This window comes from Rana temporaria, chromosome 1 (assembly GCF_905171775.1).
Source record: "Rana temporaria chromosome 1, aRanTem1.1, whole genome shotgun sequence".
Taxonomy (NCBI): domain Eukaryota; kingdom Metazoa; phylum Chordata; class Amphibia; order Anura; family Ranidae; genus Rana; species Rana temporaria.
In genome coordinates, this window is record NC_053489.1 from 274,937,399 (window position 1) to 274,960,184 (window position 22,786).

Genomic DNA, 22,786 nt, shown 5'->3' on the forward strand with positions numbered 1-22,786 from the left:
GAAAAAAAGACACCTTTTTAATTCTCAGATCTTTAGCACAAGAACTTGGTTTTCTGATACCAACATGTTGTGATAGTCTGGTTTTAAACCATGTTAGACTAAAAGGAACCAGTATGGGCATTGCATGAAATCTATTCTTGCACAAAGGAAATACTAGCTCAGGGCCTTGCTGGAAGGTTCCCCTGTCTTTTTCCTTGGTACAGTGCTTATAACTGACATGCATTCGATTTTTTTCATGTACTCTGGTAGTACCTTTTAAGTAGAGGTGCAACGGATCTAAAAACTCATGGTTCGGATCGTTCCTCAGATCAGAGTCACGGATCGGATCATTTTTTGGATCAGCATTTTTTGCAGCCTCATTGTGCCCCAAATTGCAGCCTCGCCAGGGTGGAGGAAGTGTGAGGGCGGCCAGCAGGCCCGGATTTGCTCTCCCTGCCGCCCCAAGGTCAGGTACCGCAATGCACCACCAACCGAACCCCCACCCCCCCCCCCCCAAATCAACAGAGAATGGCAACCGAATGGCAGGGCATGGTTAGTTCAAATATTTTTAGTTTTTTTTCTTTATCACTTTTTTTATTATTATTTGTAGCTTGTCTATTTTATTTCTGTATAATTTTCTTATTTTTAATATTTTTCTTATTCTTTACTTTTTTTTTAAAAAAAAGTTATTTTTTTCACTTGGCAATTAAGTTATCACACAGGAGAAAACAATTCCCTGTGTGATAGCAATTGCAGGTGACAGGTTCTCTTTATTGACCCTGTCACCTCCAAAACAGGAGTCATAGCACTGTGCTAGAACTCCTGTTACAGCTGAGATGCGAAGAGGACAGCTCACCCCTCTTACTGTGTGTACATCGGGGGGAGGGACAGGAGACAGACTCGGTGGCCAGGGGGGAGGACGAAGTCCCGAAAGACCAGAGCCAGCAGAGAGGTATGTGGGGGGGGGGGGGGCGGCAGCACATATTTTACAAGTGAAGTCCGGCTGCTAGAAGGCAACTTACCGCCCGTATGTTTCGGCCATTGAAACTGTCTCCGCTCTGCTCGCACACCCCCACCTCCTCCTTACCCCGTGCTGTGATAGAATACATCCCAGCATTGGACCTGCATTCTGTCTGTCACAAGTGCGGGGCTGTGAGAGCAGAGACAATTTCAATGTGTGTTACTGCTCTGCTCGCCCCCCTACCTGCGCCGCGGATCATATGGCATGCCGATCCAAAGTCATTGATCCATGCGGATCAATGACGATCTGTTGCACCACTATTAATTGCTTGCCTTTGGACACTTATTAAATCATATCTATGGTTAAAATGTAAAATACTTTACATTTCAACATTATATTTAAATTATTTCTAGCTTACTCCTATCCTAGGAACAATTATGTAATTTGTAAACCTACTTTGTGAAGATCCCCACTCATTTTAAGTGTTAAGCTGCTTTTAGGGGCAAAAAGAGATTTATTTATTTTTTTTAAGCATCCTAGAAAAAAAACGTAAAGTTGACCCAATTTTTTTGCATAATGTGAAAGATGTTACACTGAGTAAATTGATACCCAATATGGCATGCTTTCAAATTGCGCACACTTGTGGAATGGTGACAAACTACGGTACCTAAAAATCTACATAGGGGATGCTTTACATTTTTTTTGCAGGTTACCTGTTTAGAGTTGGAGGAAATCTAGTGCTAGAAATATTGCTCTTGCTCTAACGATCGTGGCGATTACAAGTGTGATTGGAACACCGTTTACATATTGGGTGCCACTTGTAATGGCGTTCGCTTCTACGCACGAGCTTGGAGGGACGTGGTGCTTTAATTGTTTTTTCTTATTTTATTATACTGTCCCTTTTTTAAAAAAAATTTTTTTTTTTTGTGATCACTTTTTTTTCCCTATTACCAGGAATGTAAACATTAAACATGGTAATAGAAATGAGCAGGACAGGGCCGCTTTAATTTGAGATCTGGGGTCAAAAAGACCTCGGATCTCATATTTACACTTAAAAGCCAGAGGGTGAAAGTGACGTTTGACTTTGCTCCTGTCCTCCAAGGGCATAGTCGAGTGGGGGCTATCTTGCCCTTACTCAACTTTCTGTCCATTGGATTTGATTGTTTTTGATGCTTATCTTTCCGGTAAGCTGTGGAAAACAGCCGGAAAGTGCCGGGGGGCACCCTCTCTCACTGCCCATAAAAGTGATCTTGTGGCCAATCTGCTACTGGGACCACATTTATGTGGATCGACCCACTACTGCCATACCCCAGTATTAAATGTCAAAGTAGCGATGGTTGTCGACGGTGGGAGGTCCATAAGTGATTTGAAACGGTACTTGCTGGCAAAGTTTAAGGCTTTCAATTACCTTATCTGTTTGTCAGTTTCTATCTTTATAAAGTTCCATTAACTTGTTACTCAGGGTTGGCCGTTGCTCTCCATGGCTCAATATCCAGCCTGCTCGGTGCATTCATGTAAGCTAACAAACGCACTGATAATTTATACACATTGTAAAAAGCCACAGAGGTAGGAAATCAACCTTTAATTTCTATTTTAACAAGCTCAGGTCTACCCTATAGCAGTTGTTGTTTTTTTTTTCTTATGCGTCGAACATAAAGATATAAAACTATTTTTTTTTGAAGAATCAACAAGTGGGACACAATCATGAAGTGGAATGAAATTTATTGGATATTTCAAACTTTTTTAACAAATAAAAAACTGAAAAATTGGGAGTGCAAAATGATTTAGCCCCTTTACTTTCAGTGCAGCAAACTCTCTCCAGAAGTTCAGTGAGGATCTCTGAATGAGCCAATGTTGACCTAAATGACGAATGATGATAAATAGAATCCACCTGTGTGTAATCAAGTCTCCGTATAAATGCACCTGCATTGTGATAGTCTCAGAGGTCTGTTTAAAGCGCAGAGAGCATCATAAAGAACAAGGAACACACCAGGTGGGTCCGAGATACTGTTGTGGAGAAGTTTAAAGCCGGGTTTGGATACAAAAAGATTTCCCAAGCTTTAAACATCCCAAGGAGCACTGTGCAAGCGATAATATTGAAATGGAAAGACTATCAGACCACTGCAAATCTACGAAGACCTGGCCGTCCCTCTAAACTTTCAACCCATACAAGGAGAAGACTGATCAGAGATGCAGCCAAGAGGCCCATGATCACTCTGGATGAACTGTAGAGATCTACAGCTGAGGTGGGAGACTTTGTACATAGGACAACAATCAGTCGTATACTGCACAAATCTGGCCTTTATGGAAGAGTGGTAAAAAGAAAGCCATTTCTTAAAGATATCCACAAAAAGTGTTGTTTCAAGTTTGCCACAAGCCACCTGGGAGACACACCAAACATGTGGAAGAAGATGCTCTGGTCAGATGAAACCAAAATCGAACTTTTTGGCAACAATGCAAAACGTTATGTTTGGTGTAAAAGCAACACAGCTCTTCACCCTGAACACACCATCCCCACTGTCAAACATGGTGGTGGCAGCAGCATCATGGTTTGGGCCTGCTTCTCTTCAGCAGGGACAGGGAAGATGGTTGGAGCCAAATACAGGACCTTTCTGGAAGAAAACCTGATGGAGTCTGCAAAAGACCTGAGACTGGGACAGAGATTTGTCTTCCAACAAGACAATGATCCAAAACATAAAGCAAAATCTACAATGGAATGGTTCACAAATAAACATATCTAGGTGTTAGAATGGCCAAGTCAAAGTCCAGACCTGAATCCAATCGAGAATCTGTGGAAAGAACTTAAAACTGCTGTTCACAAATGCTCTCCATCCAACCTCACTGAGCTTGAGCGGTTTTGCAAGGAGGAATGGGCAAAAATGTCAGTCTCTCAATGTGCAAACTGATAGAGACATACCCCAAGCGACTTACAGCTGTAATCGCAGCAAAAGGTGGCGCTACAAAGTATTAACTTAAGGGGGCTGAATAATTTTGCACACCCAATTTTTTAGTTTTTTATTTGTTAAAGTTTGAAATATCTAATAAATTTCATTCCACTTCATGATTGTGTCCCACTTGTTGATTCTTCAAAAAAAATGTGTTTTATATCTTTGTTTGAAGCCTGAAATGTGGCAAAAGGTCGCAAAGTTCAAGGGGGACGAATTCTTTCGCAAGGCACTGTAACTCAAAGTAAGCACACAGGTGATCAAATACCACCAAAAGCACTCTCTATTTGTGGGGAAAAGACATCAACTTTATTTGGGTACAGTTTTGCATGACCGTGCAATTGTCAGTTAAAGTAATGCAGTTCCGTATTGCAAAAAATGCCCTGGTAATTTAAGGGGGAGGGGGGAATCTTCCGGAGGTCAAATGGTTAACCGGTGTGTCTCTGTACCATTGCCAAAAATTCCAGGCTATGTGAACTTTTTAAAGGCCGTTCGGATCAGGTTTTAATAACAGAAATCACCCAAACAACTATGTGATAATAAATGGCTTCATATGATCACTATTCTTAAATAAAATAGTATTTTGGCCTGATCAGTCATATTTTCAATTATAATGCCAAAATTTCTGCCAGGTTATGCAAACTGTATTAGTGGTTTAGAGTAAGTGTTTGGACTGGGATTCCCAAGGTGGATGGCTCGCATGTGCATGAGTGACATCATTGTAGTAGGGAAAACCCCTAAAAATTCTTCAAATATATTAATAGTAAAAAGGTCAGGTCTCAGCATGTAGGCCCTTTACAAAATAATCTACAGTGGGTGACTGGGGACAAAAAGAAGGCTAATTTATTAAATACTTTCTTTAGATCTGTGTATGGAGCATGGGTGAGTTCATGTTCATAATGGGGGTGGTAGTGACACAGTCCCAAATGATCCACAATAGCTCAAAAGTGATATTGTCCAGAAATATTTAGACAGAGTAAAGATGGATAAAGCACCTGTACCTGATGGCATACACCCATGGATCCTAAAAGACTAGAGCTCTGTCATTTCAAAGCCATTATATATAATTTTCAGGGACTCATTGATGGGAATAGTACCACGGGATTGGCGCAGGGCGAATGCGGTGCCTATATTTAATAAGGAAACAAAGTCTTTACCAAGTAATTATAAACCTGTTAGTTTAACTTCTATAGTTGGGAAGATACTAGAGTGTTTAATAAAAGACCACATAGACAAGTTCTTGCTGAAAAAAACAACATTTTAAGCAATAGACAGCATGGATTCGTGAAAGACAGAAGTTGTCAGACAAACCTGATTTATTTTTATGAAGAGGTAAGTAAAACCTTGAACAGAGGCGTGGCGATGGATGTGGTATACTTAGATTTTGCAAAAGCGTTTGATACAGTTCTCTACAGACGGCTCATGTGTAAGGTAAAGTCTACAGGATTGGAAATATCAGTTTGTAAAAGGATAGATAACTGGCTAAAAGACAGAATGACTCTTACTCTGAATGGTCCAAGGTTATCAGTGGTGTACCCCAAGGTTCAGTGTTGGGACCCTTACTTTTTAATATCTTTATAAACGATATTGGGTCTGGGATCAAAAGTAAAATTTCTGTCTTTGCAGATGACGCCAAGCTATGCAGTGGAATAACGTCCTTACAGGATGTCGCTAATTTACAAGCCGACCTCAATGCTCTGTCTAATTGGGCGACTATGTGGCAGATGAGGTTTAATGTTGATAAATGTAAAGTTATGCACTTAGGGGCTAAGAATATGCATGCATCATACATGCTAGGGGGAGTACAACTGGGGAATTGGTAGTGGAGAAAGATCTGGGGGTTTTGTTAGATCATAAGCTCAATAATAGCATTCAATGCCAAGCTTCGGTTTCCAAAGCGAGCAAAGTCATTTCTTGTATTAAGAGAGGTATAATTTTGCCCCTGTTCAAATCATTAGTAAGACCTCATTTGGAATAATAGTTCAGTTTTAGGCACCAGTTCTCAAAAAGGATATCGGGGAACTGGAGAAAGTGCAGAGAAGGGCAACCAAACTGATAAGAGGCATGGAGGAGCTCAGCTATGAGGAAAGATTATAGGAACTGAATTTATTCACTCTTGAGAAGAGAAGATTAAGGGGGGATATGATCAACATGTACAAATATATAAGAGGTCCATATAGTGAACTTGGTGTTGAGTTATTCACTTTACGGTCAACACAGAGGACACGGGGGCACTCTTTATGTTTAGAGGAAAAGAGATTTCATCTCCAAATACGGAAAGGTATCTTCACAGTAAGAGCTGTGAAAATTTGGTATAGACTCCCTCCAGAGGTGGTTCTGGCCAGCTCAGTAGATTGCTTTAAGAAAGGCCTGTATACTTTCCTAAATGTACATATTATAATTGGGTACTGACATTTATAGGTAAAGTTGATCCAGGGAAAATCCAATTACCTCTCGGGGGGTCAGGAACAAATTTTTCCCCCTGCTGTAGCAAATTGGAGCATGCTTTGCTTGGGTTTTCTTTTTGCCTTCCTCTGGATCAACGGATCAACTGTGGGTATTGGGTATATGGGATTGTACGATATTTTTTATTTATTTTTTCTTATGGTTGAACTGGATGGACTTGTGTCTTTTTTAACCTGACTAACTATGCAACTATCGTGGCTCTGGCCAGTCACAGAGCCGATGTCTGTGACTCTGGAAGCAAGAAGGGTGAACATGGAAGTGGCCTCCAGCGATGCAATGTTTTCAGTACACTAGCAAATTGTGCTTTTGCCCTGCAGGTAAAAAATAAATAAAAATCCATCGGTTTACAACCGCTTTAACGTTTTTCACCCCCCCTCCCCCCCCAAAAAAGTGAATCTTCAGAAGCCACATAGCGCCAGAGCCCGCGAACCCAGAAGATACACCGGGAATGATGTCAGCCGTCTCAGCGGTGTACAGGCGCCGTTCCGAGGGCTTTGTTCTAAGGTAAGTATTTCATAATGAGCTAGTATGTGTGGAGTTCCTCTTAAAATCCTTACCAGATCTGAAGGGGGGGGGGCGTTCTTTTTATTGATTTTTCATCTACTGTATATTGCCGGGAGCCGGCAATATATTACAACTGAGAGCAAGTTTAAATTACTGTAATTATTGCCGTTGCACTGTTTTACACATCGTATAGATGCACCACATTACAGGCAGACTAAGGAAACACCAACCCCCCCCCCCCCCCCGACACAATATTTAAAAGAATATTTAAGAATATTTAATTTTTATTGTTTCACTTTAAGCATTATTAAAATCACTGCTCCTGAAAAAACGGTTATTTTAAAAACCTTTTTCTTTCTGCATTGATACATGACCCCTAGGGCAGTACTTAGGTCCCCATACACCTACACCTTTTATAGCAATAACTTGCATATAAGCCTTTAAAATGAGGACTTTTGATTTGTTACCACTTCAGCCCCAGAGGATTTGGCTGCCCAATGACCGGGCCATTTTTTGCGATATGGCACTGCGTCTCTAACTGAAAATTGAGCGGTCGTGCAATGTTGTACCCAAACAAAATTGACGTCCTGTCAGGTCACCTGTGGCCAGGTGACAAGTGCACCCCGTAGGGGTCAGGGATGCACCACAGGGTGGTGAATCCTATGGCCGACTACTGCTAGCAGAGACGAAGCGTGAACCTAAGATCACCCAGGGCGCGGAGTCTAAGACCCAGTATTGTATTCACCAGAGCCTTTGATGGTAAGGATGGTCTTGGCCGCTACTGGGTCCAGGTCGCATCCCCGAGATCCCTCAAGTCACACTCCGCAGGGAGAAGGGGGAAGCAGCCAGCAGAACAAACAATGGTGATGGACAGGCCGAGGTCAGGGCAACAGGCAGACAAGGATAACCGTGGAACATGCAAATAGTCAGGGGCACAGGCAGACAGGGAAGTCGGGGACAAGCCAAAACGGTACACGGAAGATGATCGTAGCACTCTGCAACCAGGAACTAGCAATACACTGCAGACAGGAACTGAGCATTGGAACACTGTTGAACAGCCCTGCAGACCTGTAGAGCAAAGGTTAATATAGGCTTCCTGGGACGGACTAGGGTGGAGCCATACAGGAAGAGGAAGTGATAAAAAGGGAAACCAGAACAGGATCTGCCTCTAAACAACACATGGAGATCAGGTAAGCGGACAGACTTGATGCATATTCATGACACGTCCTTTCTTCCCACAAATAGAGATTTCTTTTGGTGGTATTTGATCACCGCTGCGGTTTTTATTTTTTGCGCTATAAACAAAAAAAGAGCGTCAATTTTGAAAAAAAAATATCTTTTACTTTTTGCTATAGTAAATATCCCAATAGAAAAAAATATATATTTTACAGGTGGACAGGTTGGAAACTTTTGACAGTGCTGTAAATATGCACTGATTACTATGTAAATTTCACTGGCAGGGAAGGGGTAAACACTAGGGGGCGATCAAGGGGTTATCTGTGTTCCCTATTGTGTGTTCTAACTGTGGGGGAAGGGGACTCACTATAGGAGATGACAGATCGTGGTTTCTACTTTGTAGAAAGACACGATCTGTCTTGTCTCCTATGATAGTACGGGGATTTGTGTGTTTACACACACAAACCACCGTGCTGCTGCTCGTGCACGCGATCGTGCGTGGCCGGCGGTGTTCGCGCCCACCGGCAACACGCATCAGGTTCCCCTTCGTGCATCAGATGTGCGCACCTCCGCCGATGCTCCTGTGCCCTCTGGTGGCTCTCCTAGGCGAAGCCGTATATGTACGGGATTTTTCCCAGGAGAGCCATTCTGTCGCTAGAACTTTTTTCCTGTTCGCATGTTCTGGTGTGAACCGAAACCGGTGTGTGTGTGGGGGGGGGGGGGGGGTTGTTCGGCTTATCTCCAACTGCAAGGATGACACCAAAGCTCTGTTCTTTGCTCGTGACCTGTTATATCCGTTAATGGTTACTATTCAATTATGTAAATTAAATTAGGAATTTGTAAATAGAACACAAAAGATTAATTTAAAACTCCAGAACGATTTTAATGGTAAAATGAGGAGTGTGAACTGTAACTGCAGTTGGACAAAAACTGTTTTTATATATACACTATTTCTGTCTTTTTAAGTGTTTGTATGCATTACAAAGATGATTAGATGAATTTAATGTGATTAACATGAATTATGGTTAGTCAAGCTGTATAATCTCAGAAATGAAATCGGTGGAAGGCACAACTGTTTATATAATGTTCTGTGTGTTATATCTGTTGCTTGCAGACATAAATAAACAACTTTCAGAAGTGGCGGCATTTTATTCTAGTAGCAATAGAAAATAGGGACTAAGGACTGAATGTCATAGGGAACTCAGTATCTGTTTCACTTGCTGCCTGATGACCTGAAATGTATTTATTATACATGTGTAAAAAGAACTGCATCTGATGATGTGCAGATTGATGCCTACTACTTACCTCAATTTTGTTGGAATATGCATTATGGCTCTTGTTTACTTGATGTATGTAAACTGAGCAAACAGTTCTGTATTTTAAAGCGGGAGTTCACCCGAAAAAAAATTCTTTAACATTCGATTGGGCCTAATTACGGGAAGCAGAATCGGGTGTTTTGATTAAAATCAATGCAGTACTTACCTTTTTTGAGATAGATGTTCTCCGCCGCTTCCGGGTATGGTCTTTCGGGACTGGGCGTTCCTATTTGATTGACAGCCTTCCGACGGTCACATACAGCGCGTCACGAGTTGCCGAACGTCGGTGCGGCGCTATACGGCGCCTGCGCACCGACGTTCGGCTACTTTCGGAAACTGGTGACGCGCTGTATGCGACGGTCGGAAGGCTGTCAATCAAATAGGAACGCCCAGGAGAACATCTATCTCAAAAAAGGTAAGTACTGCATTGATTTTAATCAAAACACCCGATTCTGCTTCCGTAATTAGGCCCAATCTAATGTTAAAAATAGATTTTTTTGGGTGAACATCAACTTTAAGTTGATTTTTTTAATTGATTTTTTGGTGATTTACCTCATTGTCTTGTCACTGGAAGGCTTATTGACCCAATTATCCATATTTTTACTGGTTTAATATGAATTGTTATCCTTTCTCTGGAAAATATATATAGTGCATGTACAATAATGGTCTACAACATGTTGTTTGTTTAAGTCCTAAGGGCAATTATTCTGTCACTAAAGAACCCATTTATTTTAATAGAGCAGATATTGCCATCCGCTGACCATTGGACTTAAGTGTTTACTCCACGTTACACCTGTACTTCGCTTTGAAGCCTACAGTTGCCCATTGACTTCTCTGCATTATGCTGCAGAGAATTCTCCATAATTGGAAGATTTCACTTTGATAGGTCACACGCCCAAGATCTTCTCCCTCCAAGATGTTTTTCATAAATTCATTTAGTTCAAAATGTAATGCTTTAGGGTCCTGAAGCAAGCAAAGCATAAAGTATCAGTGTTTGATTTTTGGATTTTTTTCTTGGCACAGTAAGACCCATTTGACTTGCCGTATATACTCGAGTAAAAGCAGACCCGAGTATAAGCCGAGGTACCTAATTTTACCCCTAAAAACTGGGAAAGCATATTGACTCGAGCCTAGAGTGAGAATGCAGCAGCTACTGTAAGCGGAAAAGACGGTCAATAATGCCCATTTGCACGCCTCACCACGACCATTTGCACGCCTCACTGTGTCCAACCTCACTGTGCCCATTGCAGCCTCCTTGTGCCCGAGTCAGTGTACCTGAAATTCTTGACAGGCTGTGGGCGTCCATTAATTGTTTAAAAGTCACGGTCTCCTCCTGGTCCCGTTTCCCAGCAGCCTATCACGGACGTCTTCTCATGCTCGGACTCAGTTTCCCAGTGTTCCGCCAATCACGGACATCCTTTCATCCTCGGACAAGAAAACTTCCGTGATAGGCGGAACACTGAACACAGTGTCTGCTGGGTAACGCCTATCACGGAAGGGACCAGGGGGAAGCCACGACTTTTAAACAATGGACGCTCGCAGCCCTTCAGGTACACGGACTCGAGTATAAGCCGAGGGGTGTATTTTCAGCCCTAAAAAAAGGGCTGAAAAACTCGGCTTATACTCGAGTATATATGGTATTTTTAAATAAGAACCTTCGGATACCTACATTTTCATTTCCTCCAAACCTGGGATTGCACTTATAGTCCAATTACATTCAATTTTTTTTTATATTTTTAGATTGGGTGTGTTTTCATTACTGTCTGTGTCCCCATTTGAGAAATGCTCCTTTTATTTCTCATGTTTTGAAATTTCATAACAGGAACTGAAGAACTTTTCTCCCTTCCTGTCTATTCGAAGAGCGTCAAACGGAACAGAAAGACAGGAAATGCCTTCAATTGGAAGAATCCTAAAATAAAATGTTCTAGCTCAGTGAGGATAGTTTAGAAACACTGTTCACACAAAGGGGTGTTTCCCCTCACTTCCTAACTGGTTGATGATGCCATCACAGAAAAGGAGCTCTTAATGGGGACCAAGCACTGAAAGCCCATTCACACGTGTCAGTTTATCGCATCAAAATGTTTTCACCACATTACCCTTCATTTGCATTTACTGCACTACACTGTGTGTTAACATGCGTCAACACACAAACACATATTTTAATGCTTCTTTATTGACTTTAGTGGAAAATGCATTTAGAGTCTGGTAAATGGGCCCTGATGTCAGACAGAAAAATCTCAACACAGACACAACAATAAAAACCTGAAATTTGAGTCGAGGCGCATGCGCGCAGCTTCCAAGATGGCCACCGGCGTCTGAAGCTCCGCTCCACCACGGCCTAACGCTGCTCACCGGAGCCGATTGAACGCCCCCACAGCTCTCTCACCGGGACCATTGGGTAGGGGAGGCACCCCCGAACCCGCGGATGTCATTACCGCCAGTCAGGAGGGACTTAACAGGCCAGATGGCGGCGTCTCCCGGGCCCCCTCAGCTATGCCAAGATGGCGGCTCCACGAGGCCTGCTTGAAACGGAGCAGACGGAGGACTCCATAGCTGACCAGGACCTTTCCTCCTCGCAATCTCCAGGTACTGGATTCCCCCCGTTAGCTGCAGCAGCCTCTCCTTCCTCCACCGAATCACTGCTGGGCAGGATGGGGTCTGTATTCCCCACTACCCCCATGCTAGATCCACATACAGGCCTGCTGCTTACTGTCAGTGAGGTACAGGAGGAGGCCCCCATCCCCACGGACTTTCCCACTATGATGGCTGCTTTCTCTCAAATGCTGTCCAGGAGCCTGGCACTGAACGCAGCACAAATTACATCATCCATCAATGCAGACTTGCTGCAGTTGGGGATGAGGATGGACACTATAGAACAAAAGGCGGATCAGGCAGTGGCGCGTATCAATCAGAATTCCACTAGGTTACAAGAGGTACAGGATCAATTGGAGACGCCATTTGCTAAGATCGACGACCTCGAGAACCGATCGAGACGCTATAATTTTAGGGTACGGGGGCTCCCGGAATCGGACAAGGAGGTACAAGTGGCGATGAAATCCCTAATTAAAAGCCTCATCCCGGATATCGCTGAGCACCGTCTTGAGCTTGACAGAGCACACAGAGCCTTGCAATCCCCCCGATCGGATGGCCTGCCTAGGGATATCATTGTAAAACTGCACTACTATGCTGTCAAAGAGGAGGTGATGAGGAGAGCTAGGAGATCGGACAATCTCACTTAAAACGGCCACAATATCCAAATCTTTGCGGATCTGTCACCTTACACAGTGCAGAAGAGGCGCACACTCAAACCGCTGCTGCAGGTCCTTATGGGAAAATAAATCACTTATAGATGGTCCTTCCTGCTACGGGTGAATTTTTCCTACAGAAACAAAAATTTTGGCTTCTCATCATTCCCAGAGGGGGAACGCCTGCTAATTCAATTAGGACTGATTGTTCTGGAACCGCCATCCTCACAGTCCGGCAGGGGGACACCTGGATCCACGAAAAGACCGCCGCCTGCAAGCCCGCTGCAGAAGACTTGGCTGACACAGAACCACAAGCGTTCCAAAGAGAACTCTTTCACATGAGGATCATCATCTGAAGTACTACCAGTCCTGACTGGTATGGACCACTGAAGAACTATCCATCCCGTACTGGGATGGGGGGCCCCTGTTTCCCCCCCCGGTCCCAACGATGGCTCTTGTGGGAACTGTTTTCCTATAACACGAACTGGTTGCCTTGTTGAGGCCTATCGGAACTCTGATAAGCATTTTTGTTCCCTTTTTTATGTTATAGGGACTGGGGCTTTTGTCTGGGATTCTGGGGGGGGGGGTACGATGTCGGGAGCTCTGGGGCTCCTGGGGGGGCTATTTTCTTCAACGTGGTCTCTGGGGATTGTTTACCTACAAACAACTAAGCCTTGCATAGGGGGCTAGGGGAAAGTAAAGGTCACAGTTATGTCGAGCGAGGGAGGGGGGAATGGTTTTAGTTCTTTTAAGGCTAACGTTCTATGGTAAAAGGGGTGGGTTTTACATGGCCCACTGGCTCCACAGGCTGGCACTTTTTATTACTGGTTAAGTCACTGGATACCGGCCCTGTTTTCTTTTCTCCCTCCTCAGGATAGTTTTTTTTTTTTTTTTTTGGGGGTCTCAGTTACATTTTGTGGGCCTTGGCCTGCACGGAAGGGGCGTTCAGTTTTTGGGTATCATAGGCTCCCGGTTAGCCCTAAGTGATAGTGTAATGGTGACGAGGCTGTGGTGGACTCAGTGCACCTCCATTGGATCAGGATCACCTCTGGTGAAGCCAGATCCGTTACCGGTAGCCCGGTTTTAGGGTCATACCGGTGCCCTAAAGTTTTTGGGGTGGGGGCAGTTTCGCCCACTTCACCCCGGGGTGGGGGGGGGGGTCTGGGGACCCCCGGAATACGGTTAAGAAATGTTTGCTAAGTATGAGATTACATTTACTCTGCGGCAGCTATGTAATAATGTTGTTTTCTCTTCTCCCTTCTTTCTCTGTTTCACCTCTTTTACTTCCGACTTCTCCACATTTCTCTAGGAGTGCTCCTCGGTTCCAGGGTGGATTCCAGGCCCTCAACCCAGACCCAGGGCCCACGACGCTACGAGAGCCCGAACTACGGGGGGAATACTCTCGACAGGACACAGGTAGGCTACATTGGTATAGTAGGGCTCCCAAACCTCTGATCCATGGCTGACACATGTCCCCCCCCACCAACTCTCAAGATCATCTCCCATAACACCCAGGGCCTCAATTCTCCCGTTAAACGCAGGAAGCTCCTCCAGTCATACCACTCTATGCACGCAGACGTCCTTCTGCTGCAGGAGACACATTTCCCATCCACCTACAGACCCACGTTCCTCCACCACCGTTATCCCCAATTTTATCTGGCTTCGGCTGATACTAAAACGAAGGGGGTGGCCATATGTTTCGCCAGACACATCAACCTCTCCCTGATGGAATCGATAGTGGACCCGCTGGGCCGCTATGTCCTGGTCTCGGGCCATATCGACGGGGAACTATACACCTTCGTCTCCTATTACACCCCGATTAAGGGTCAAAGACCCTTTTTTGACTCACTATTACGCAAACTACAACCACACTTGAGGGGCACTGTCTTCCTGGGGGGAGACTCGAATACGGCTTTTGACTTCTCTCTGGATAAGACGGCAAACGGCACATCTAAACCTAAACGCCCTTCCAAACAGAGCTCTAATATAGCCAAGCTCCTCCACTCAGTAGGGTTAATAGATGTTTGGCGAGAAGTGAACCCACGCACAAAAGATTACACCCACTTTTCTGCCCCCCACAACTCCTATGCCAGGATTGACCACATTTTTACCCACGCCACGACACATCCGTTACTATGTAACTCCAGGATTGTAGACACCCCCCTGTCAGACCACTCTATGGTTACTCTGCTTACTAGGAGGCCAACGGGCTCTAGAAATCCGCCTCGCTGGCGCCTGAATGAGTCACTTCTAAGCGACCCGGTTCAATGTTCCTTGCTAGAAGAGGACATTAAGGAATATTTCCTTATCAATGTAACGTCCAAAGTCTCCCCTTCCACGGTCTGGGCGGCGCACAAAACAGTCATCAGGGGAAAATTGATACAGGTAGCGGCTAAACTCAAAAAGGAACATAGGGCTGACAATATCAGGCTTACAGAGACCTTTCACAAGCTGAAAAAAGCACACAAACGCCAACCCACGGCTGATTCACTTGCCCGACTGGACGAAGCTAGAGCCCTTCTTAACTTATCCCTGACGACTGCGGCCGAGAAGCACCTCAGGTGGTCCGGGGCTATGTTTTACTCCCAAACTGACAGGATAGGCTCCCGTCTGGCCACCAAGCTGAGCCCCAAACAGCGGGCGCTTGCTTTCCCTAAAATACGGGTTCCCACAGGGGAGCTGACACAGAACCCAACCAAAATAATGGACTCATTCTTGCAATTTTATTTGGGGCTATACAAGCCTGCCCAAACGCCCCCTTCCCCGGCAGGGAAGGATTTTCTGGACGATCTCCCATTGCCGTCCCTGACTGGGGAACATAGGGACATCATGGAATCCCCTTTCACTCAAGAGGAAGTACTGTCCACAATTAAGGCCCTCAAGCTGGGCTCATCGCCGGGTCCGGATGGCTTCTCCACCGGTTACTATAGGAAATTTGGACCATGCCTGGCCCCTCACCTGACGCGACTGTTCAACTCTCTCAGGGATGGAGCCCAACTGGGAACAGACCTAAAGTCTGCCTATATCTCGGTCATTCCGAAACCAGATAAAGACCCTAGCGAGGTGTGTAATTACCGCCCCATTTCACTGATTAACAACGATATTAAAATCATGACAAAAATACTAGCGAACAGGCTGTCCAGCTTCATAGCCTCATATGTACACAAAGATCAGGTGGGCTTCATCCCTGGGAGACAGGGAACAGACCAGATCAGACGGGCTATAGACATCGTCTCCCTTCTTCAATCACAGTGGGACGGAGGACCGCGGCAGGAGGGTTTCTTGTTATCTATAGACCTTCATAAGGCCTTTGACTCTATAGACTGGGTGTACTTGACGGGTGTTCTGAAAAGGTGGGGGTTTGGACCCAACTTCCTGAGCCTCATTGGGTCACTTTATTCCAGCCCCTCCGCCCAGGTGCGACTTATGGGCAGATATTCTGAATCCTTCCCAATTGGCAGAGGGACCAGACAGGGGTGCCCGCTCTCCCCGCTCCTGTTTGCAGTGGCCATCGAAACGCTGGCTGTGGCACTGAGGTCGAATCCTGACATCAAGGGGGTATTCTGTGGGCCAAGGGAACACAAATGTGCCCTGTATGCGGACGACCTCCTACTCTTTGTCACATCCCCCCTTATTTCCACGCCAAATATACTCCAGACTCTACGGGTTTTCAGTGAGGTGTCTGGCCTGCGAGTTAATATGGGCAAATCTCTGGCTATTAATATCTCCGTTCCCCCGGACCTACTCAAACAGTTTTCAGATACCTTCGACTTCCAATGGGCTCCCTCACAAATTACGTACCTAGGCATCAAGCTCACACCCCATGTCGAAGGCCTCTTTAAAGCGAACTACCCCCCGATGATCAGTAAGTGTAGAGGGGATATTGGGAGGTGGGCCAAATGTGGGCTGTCCTGGCTGGGCCAGGTGAACGCGGTAAAAATGACCCTCTTACCACGTCTGCTATACTTATTCCGCGCTCTCCCGATCTCGGTACCGAAACATTTCCTTAATAAATTCCAAGCAGAGATTATCCGGTTTGTGTGGGGGAAAAAGGGGTATAGGTGTCCCTCAGGCGTTCTCTATCGTTTAAAAACACAGGGGGGTATGGGGCTTCCTAATTTGTGGGGATATTATCAAGCGGCCCAACTGACACAACTTTCGACGGTCTTCTTTCAGGGTTCGAAACCTGACTGGCTTGCAATGGAGAGACAGGCCATCCCATCACATACCATTGATTATATCTTGGGGTGTGGCTCCAAACGCAGACCAGCCATTTTAGCACCCACGTTATCTCACTTCGTAGCCCTCTGTTCCAAACTATTCTCGCGTCCCGGTCTGATTTCCCAACTGAAACCCCTCTCGCACATATTCCATAACCCAGACTTTCCTCCAGGGATGGATATCAAGGCGTTCCGGTGGTGGACGGATAAAGGCCTGTACAGGATAGGTCACTTTCTAGCCATGGAGGGCCCACTTTCACTGTCTCACTGCAAAAAACATCTGGACATGCCCACCGATGAATTTTTTAGGTTCTCCCAAATTTCCCACTATCTCCACACTATTTGGAAGGACAAGTCGGCCCCCCCCAGGATAACGCCATATGAAAACTGGTGCGCAAACTCTAGGGATCAGAGGGGTGGGATCTCGTTAATTTATATGAACCTGATGTCTAAGACTGATAAGCCTTCGTACGCCTGGGCCTGGGAGGAGGAACTGAACACATCATGGAACACTGCAGTATGGCACCGAGCAACAGAGCGAGCTTATAAAGGTATTCTCAATACATGTCTCATAGAAGCTAGTCTTAAACTAATGTTTAGGTGGTATTACGTCCCCTCCAGACTTGCAAGAATGTTCCCAGGGTCCTCTCCATTATGTTTTCGGGGATGCGAATTGGAAGGTAACATGTTACACACTTGGTGGTCCTGCCCCCGCATTAGATCCTTCTGGAAAAGAGTTTTCCGCACCATGGGCTCCTTGCTAGAGAAAAGGATACCTCCGCAGCCTAACACGGCGCTCCTAAATCAGTGCATTCCAGGCCTACCTAAACACTCCAGGATTTTATTGTTTTTCATATTATTGGGGGCCAGGATGACCATAGCTAAAGCATGGAAGAAACCCGCAGTTTCTTTCCAGATGTTTAGGAGGAAAGTCTCCTGGATAATGTCACAAGAACAAATAGTAGCAAGGCGGGCGGACCAGACTGACAAATTCAGATCCATATGGGAACCCTGGGCTACCTTCTGCAACGTGTCTCTCCTACCTGGGGTACCGCCTGGAAGCGGGAACACTCCATCCTGATCCTCACTAGGCTTCTCTGTCACTTTCCTCTTTACCACGTTTTTCTATCTCTTTCCCTCTCTCCCCCTGTAGGCACCTCCCTTGGTGCTAGGTCCTGCTGTCGGGTATGACATAAAGTTTCAGGATATGCCCCACTTTGAGGGGTTAACTCGGGAGCAGGCAGACTTCATCCCCCGAGGGGGCAGAGCGTGGCTGATCTATACCGGCCCTGGCCCTGGTTCTCGGGACGCAGCGTGATCCCTTTTAGGGGCGTCTGGAGTGCCATGGGTTATGGGACTTGGGCGGTTCTAATGTATAAGTAGGAGCTTTGAAATGGCGCTCACACGACTGGTTTTAACATTGTGATCTGCCTGCTCTTGAGGAGTTCACTGATTACGTTTTGTAGGAGTAGGGGAGTTTTTCTCCCGACATGAGTATGTTAGATGGAATTGACTCATCTTGTACATGTAACAATGATAAATGACATGTTGTTATTTGGAAAAACTTTCAATAAAAACCTTTAAACATAAAAAAAAAAACTGAAATTTGATAGTCCCTAATTTTTAGCTTTTGCCTGGTAATGGCTATCCTAAAACCATTTTTTATTTAAAATCTACTTACCACTTGTACTGATTTTTATTTGTGCTAGGTACATGCATCAAGTGAAAACATATATGGTATAAACAGAGGTGATTGTAGTGTGCATGTTTCTGTATTTAATAACTAAAAGGGTAACCTAATATTCTGCAGCAATTTGATCATCAGAAGGGTTAAGAATTACTAACATAGCACATGCCTAACCAAGGATTGCTTGAGAGATCATTTTAGCAGTCGGAATTCATCAAAAATTAAATCCATCTGCTCATTTCACACTCTTTGTTACACTTCCCTGAAGAAATTCACTGTGGACTGCTCCATTACTTTAGAAACTGGATGTAATTATGATAAGCTAATAACTCATATTTTCTGGTTAACTGCATTGTGCTCTTTTGGAGAACTACCAAGGTGTTTTTTTTCCCCTCATTCTAGCATCTCAGTAGTTTCATATTTATTACCACTAATCACTCTTTCAAATGAGGTTTAAGACAAACATATGCTGTTGGGAACATCTTCTGTTTGAGAAACTGAGTGTTTGGAAAATATATATATATATATATATATATATATTTGCTCTGTATCTTGTAGTGTCTGCTCCATTTGTAATATACATCTGAACAAGCTGTATTGGTCTGTTCAGAGCTATTAGTTCTCAACAGCTACAAAACCATGCCAAAATACTCATTAGGTTTTGGCAAGCTGTTCCACAAATCCTTTATTGCCTCTTCAGAAAATATCTTTTTTTTTTCCTTGGAATTGTTTATCTCTCCTTCTGTATATTTTTAGTTTTCATTTCAGTTTAAGAAATTTAAATGACACAGCTGATTTTATTTTAATCTCTGTATTATACAAAGCCTATTAATGACTTGCTGACATATGAGTTTTTTTTATTTTTTTATTAAGTAAAACAAAAAAACATGATTTGCATAAATTGAACCAGTATTTTGCCTGTGAAGGACAAAACAATAGGTTACAAATCAGATGCTGCATCCACCTAGGGAAGTATAAGGCTACTTTCACACTGCCAGCCCGGGGGCGTCGGCGGTAAAGCGTTCATATTTTTAGCGGCGCTTTTTGGCCACTAGCAGGGCACTGTTAACCTCCGCTAGTGGACAAAAAAGGGTTAAATCCGCCTGTGGCTCGGCGGCGCTGCCCATTGTTTTCAATGGGCAGGGGCGCTTTAGGAGCGTTGTATACATTCATTAGATGTAGTGGCTGCATCAGTTTTCTTTCCGTTGGCTTTTTACCCTGTTTTCACTTGGTGATCTGGCCAGTAACACACCACCAGTATTAGTGGGACACAACTCTGAAGGAATGAATATAGGAGCCACAGCAGTAAGTATTATTGTCAGTCTGAGGGGGGAGAGATTTATTTTAGCAGATTTACATACACTAACAAATTGAAACCAAGTTCCAGATAATGAATAAATGATTATAATCAGTTGCAGCAAAAAGGTTTTGCATGAATAAATAAAAACGGATCATTTTAACCACTTACGAACCTCCTGCCGCAGGAATACATCGCTACTGTAATTTGAAGAGGAATACTGGGGTTATGGTAGCAGCTAGCTACCATAACCCCGGTACCCTCTTTAAGAGCAAGTGGTCTGCTTCAAGATAAAAGTGGTCTCTGCCGCGGATTTGCCGCAAGATCACTTTTATCAGTGGTGGGAGAGGGCCCGCCCTCTTGCCGATCTCCGGTGCCCTCTGCCGTTATAACAGTGGTTAAATTAGATAAGTAAAGGTTAGGTTTGCCTGGAGAGAGCCCACATTTTTTTGCATGCTAGCTGGTTAGTGTGCTGGGAAGTTTTTTGTTTGTGATGTGCAAAGCCCTTTCATGTGCACTTTACTGCAAAGGCTAGTTATAAATTGTGATGATTTCCATCTTTATGTATAGCTTGTTCACTGGATTTTGGTGGGAACAAAATCGAGTTAAGCTGAGTGCTGCTCATCCATTTTTACGGAGCCTTGGATTTTATAATAAATACAAAGGCTTCCTCTGTGGTAGGAAACGCTTTATTCCTGTTCCAGTGACAACTCAAAAAAATTTTTTTTTCTTACTCACAGTGTTGGTGACGGTGGTCACCTGGGCAAATGTTGACTGTCCACAGCAAGGACAAAGATAGAAGTAAATACATTACAGGGGATTTCTTCATCACCACTCAATCCAAAACCGAAAGCCTATGTTTAGTTAAAGAAAAAATTCCGCACAAGGGAGGGGACTTACTGTCAGTGTGATGTATCCCATCAGAAGTATCTGACTGTTACCACCCTTTCCGCCTCTTTTATTCATAGAATCTGCCTTATTATTCCATGAAATTAACATGATCTCTTAATGGAGGAGGTGAACCTTTCAATCATCTGCCCTTCCTCTATTTATAGATAGATTTTAATTCTTCGAAGCTATAGTACTTTATCTATGAATGGAGAAGGTGTTTGAAAAAAAGGGGCGTTCCTCTTTTTAACCATAAAGAGACCTGCTGCCTGCTCACATAATTTGTAATAAAAACACTTTTCCATTCTAAAGCTTCCCTACAACCACTTTGCATATTATTTTATATACAGTTGTGCTCATAAGTTTACATACCCTGGCAGAATTTATGATTTCTTGGCCATTTTTCAGCGAATATGAATGATAACACACAAACTTTTCTTTCACTCATGGTTAGTGTTTGGCTGAAGTCATTTATTATCAATCAACCGTGTTTACTCTTTTTAAATCATAAAGACAACAGAAACTACCCAAATGACCCTGATCAAAAGTTCACATACCTCTTGGCAAAAGGCCTCGAGTTCCTGTAAATTCCTGGGATGTCTGCACATTTGAGATCTCTCCAGAGTGGCTCAATGATATTGAGGTCAGGAGACTGAGATGGCCGCTCCAGAACCTTCACTTTATTCTGCTGTAGCTAATGAGAGGTCGACTCGGCCTTATGTTTTGGATAATTTTCATGTTGGAATGTCCAAGTACGTCCCATGCGCAGCTTCCTGGCTGATGAATGCAAATGTTCAGTATTTTTTGATAACATATTGCATTCATCTTGCCATCAATTTTAACCAAATTTCCTGTGCCTTTGTAGCACACACATCCCCAAAACATCAGCAATCCACCCCATGCCTTTTATCATAAGCCTTGTTGACTTTTCTCCAAATGTAGTGTTTATGGTTGTGGCCAAAAAGCAAAATTTTGGTCTCATCACTCCAAATGACTTTGTGCCAGAAGGTTTGAGGCTTGTCTCTGTGCTGTTTGGCGTATTGTAAGCGGGATACTTTGTGGCATTTGCGTAGTAATGGCTTTCTTCTGGTGACTCGACCATGCAGCCCTTATTCGAGTGCCTCCTTATTGTGCATCTTGATACAGCCACACCACGTATTTTCCAAGAGTCCTGTATTTCAACTGAAGTTATTTGTGGGTTTTTCTTTGCATCCCAAACATTTTTTCTGGCAGTTGTGGCTGAAATTTTAGTTGGTCTACCTGACCGTGGTTTGGTTTCAACAGAAACCCTCATCCACCTCATCCACCAAGAATTTGCGCCGTAAGTTACAGCGGCGTAGTGTATCTCTCGCGGCGTAAGGGTGTGGAATTCAAATGCGGCGAGTAAGGGGCATGTTTCATTTAAATGAAGCGCGTCCCCGCGCCGAACGAACTGCGCATGCCCCGTCCGTCAAAACTCCCAGGGTGCATTGCTCCAAATAACGTCGCAAGGACGTCATTGTTTTCGTCGTGAACGTAAATGGCGTCCAGCCCCATTCACAGACGACTTACGCAAACAACGTAAAATTTTTAAAATTATACGCCGGAACGACGGCCATACTTAACATTGAGTACACCACCAGATAGCAGCTTTAACTATACGCCGGAAAAAGCCGAACGGAAACGACATAAAAGAATGCGACGGCCGCTCGTACATTCGTGGATCGTCGGAAAAAGCTAACTTGCATACTCGACGCGGATTACGCCGTGAACGCCACCCATCGGCCGCTGGAAAATTGCATCTTAGATCCGACAGCTTACTAAGGCGTACGCCTGTCAGATCTAACACAGATGCCGTCGTATCTTGTTTGGTGGATACCAAAACAAAGATACGACGCGCAAAATTTGAAATTACGCGGCGTATTTTCTTTGAGGACCTGCCCCACTGTGTGTACGGATGCGCATATGTGTGTCCATATATATTGTATGGCCTTTAGTATCGCTTTAAGAGATCCATAGAACTGTGAAAATATGCATGATACCACATCCTACAGACACCATATATTGAATTTTTTTAAATTAAATTAAATGTTTTAATATTTGTGTGTGTACAACCTGTCACA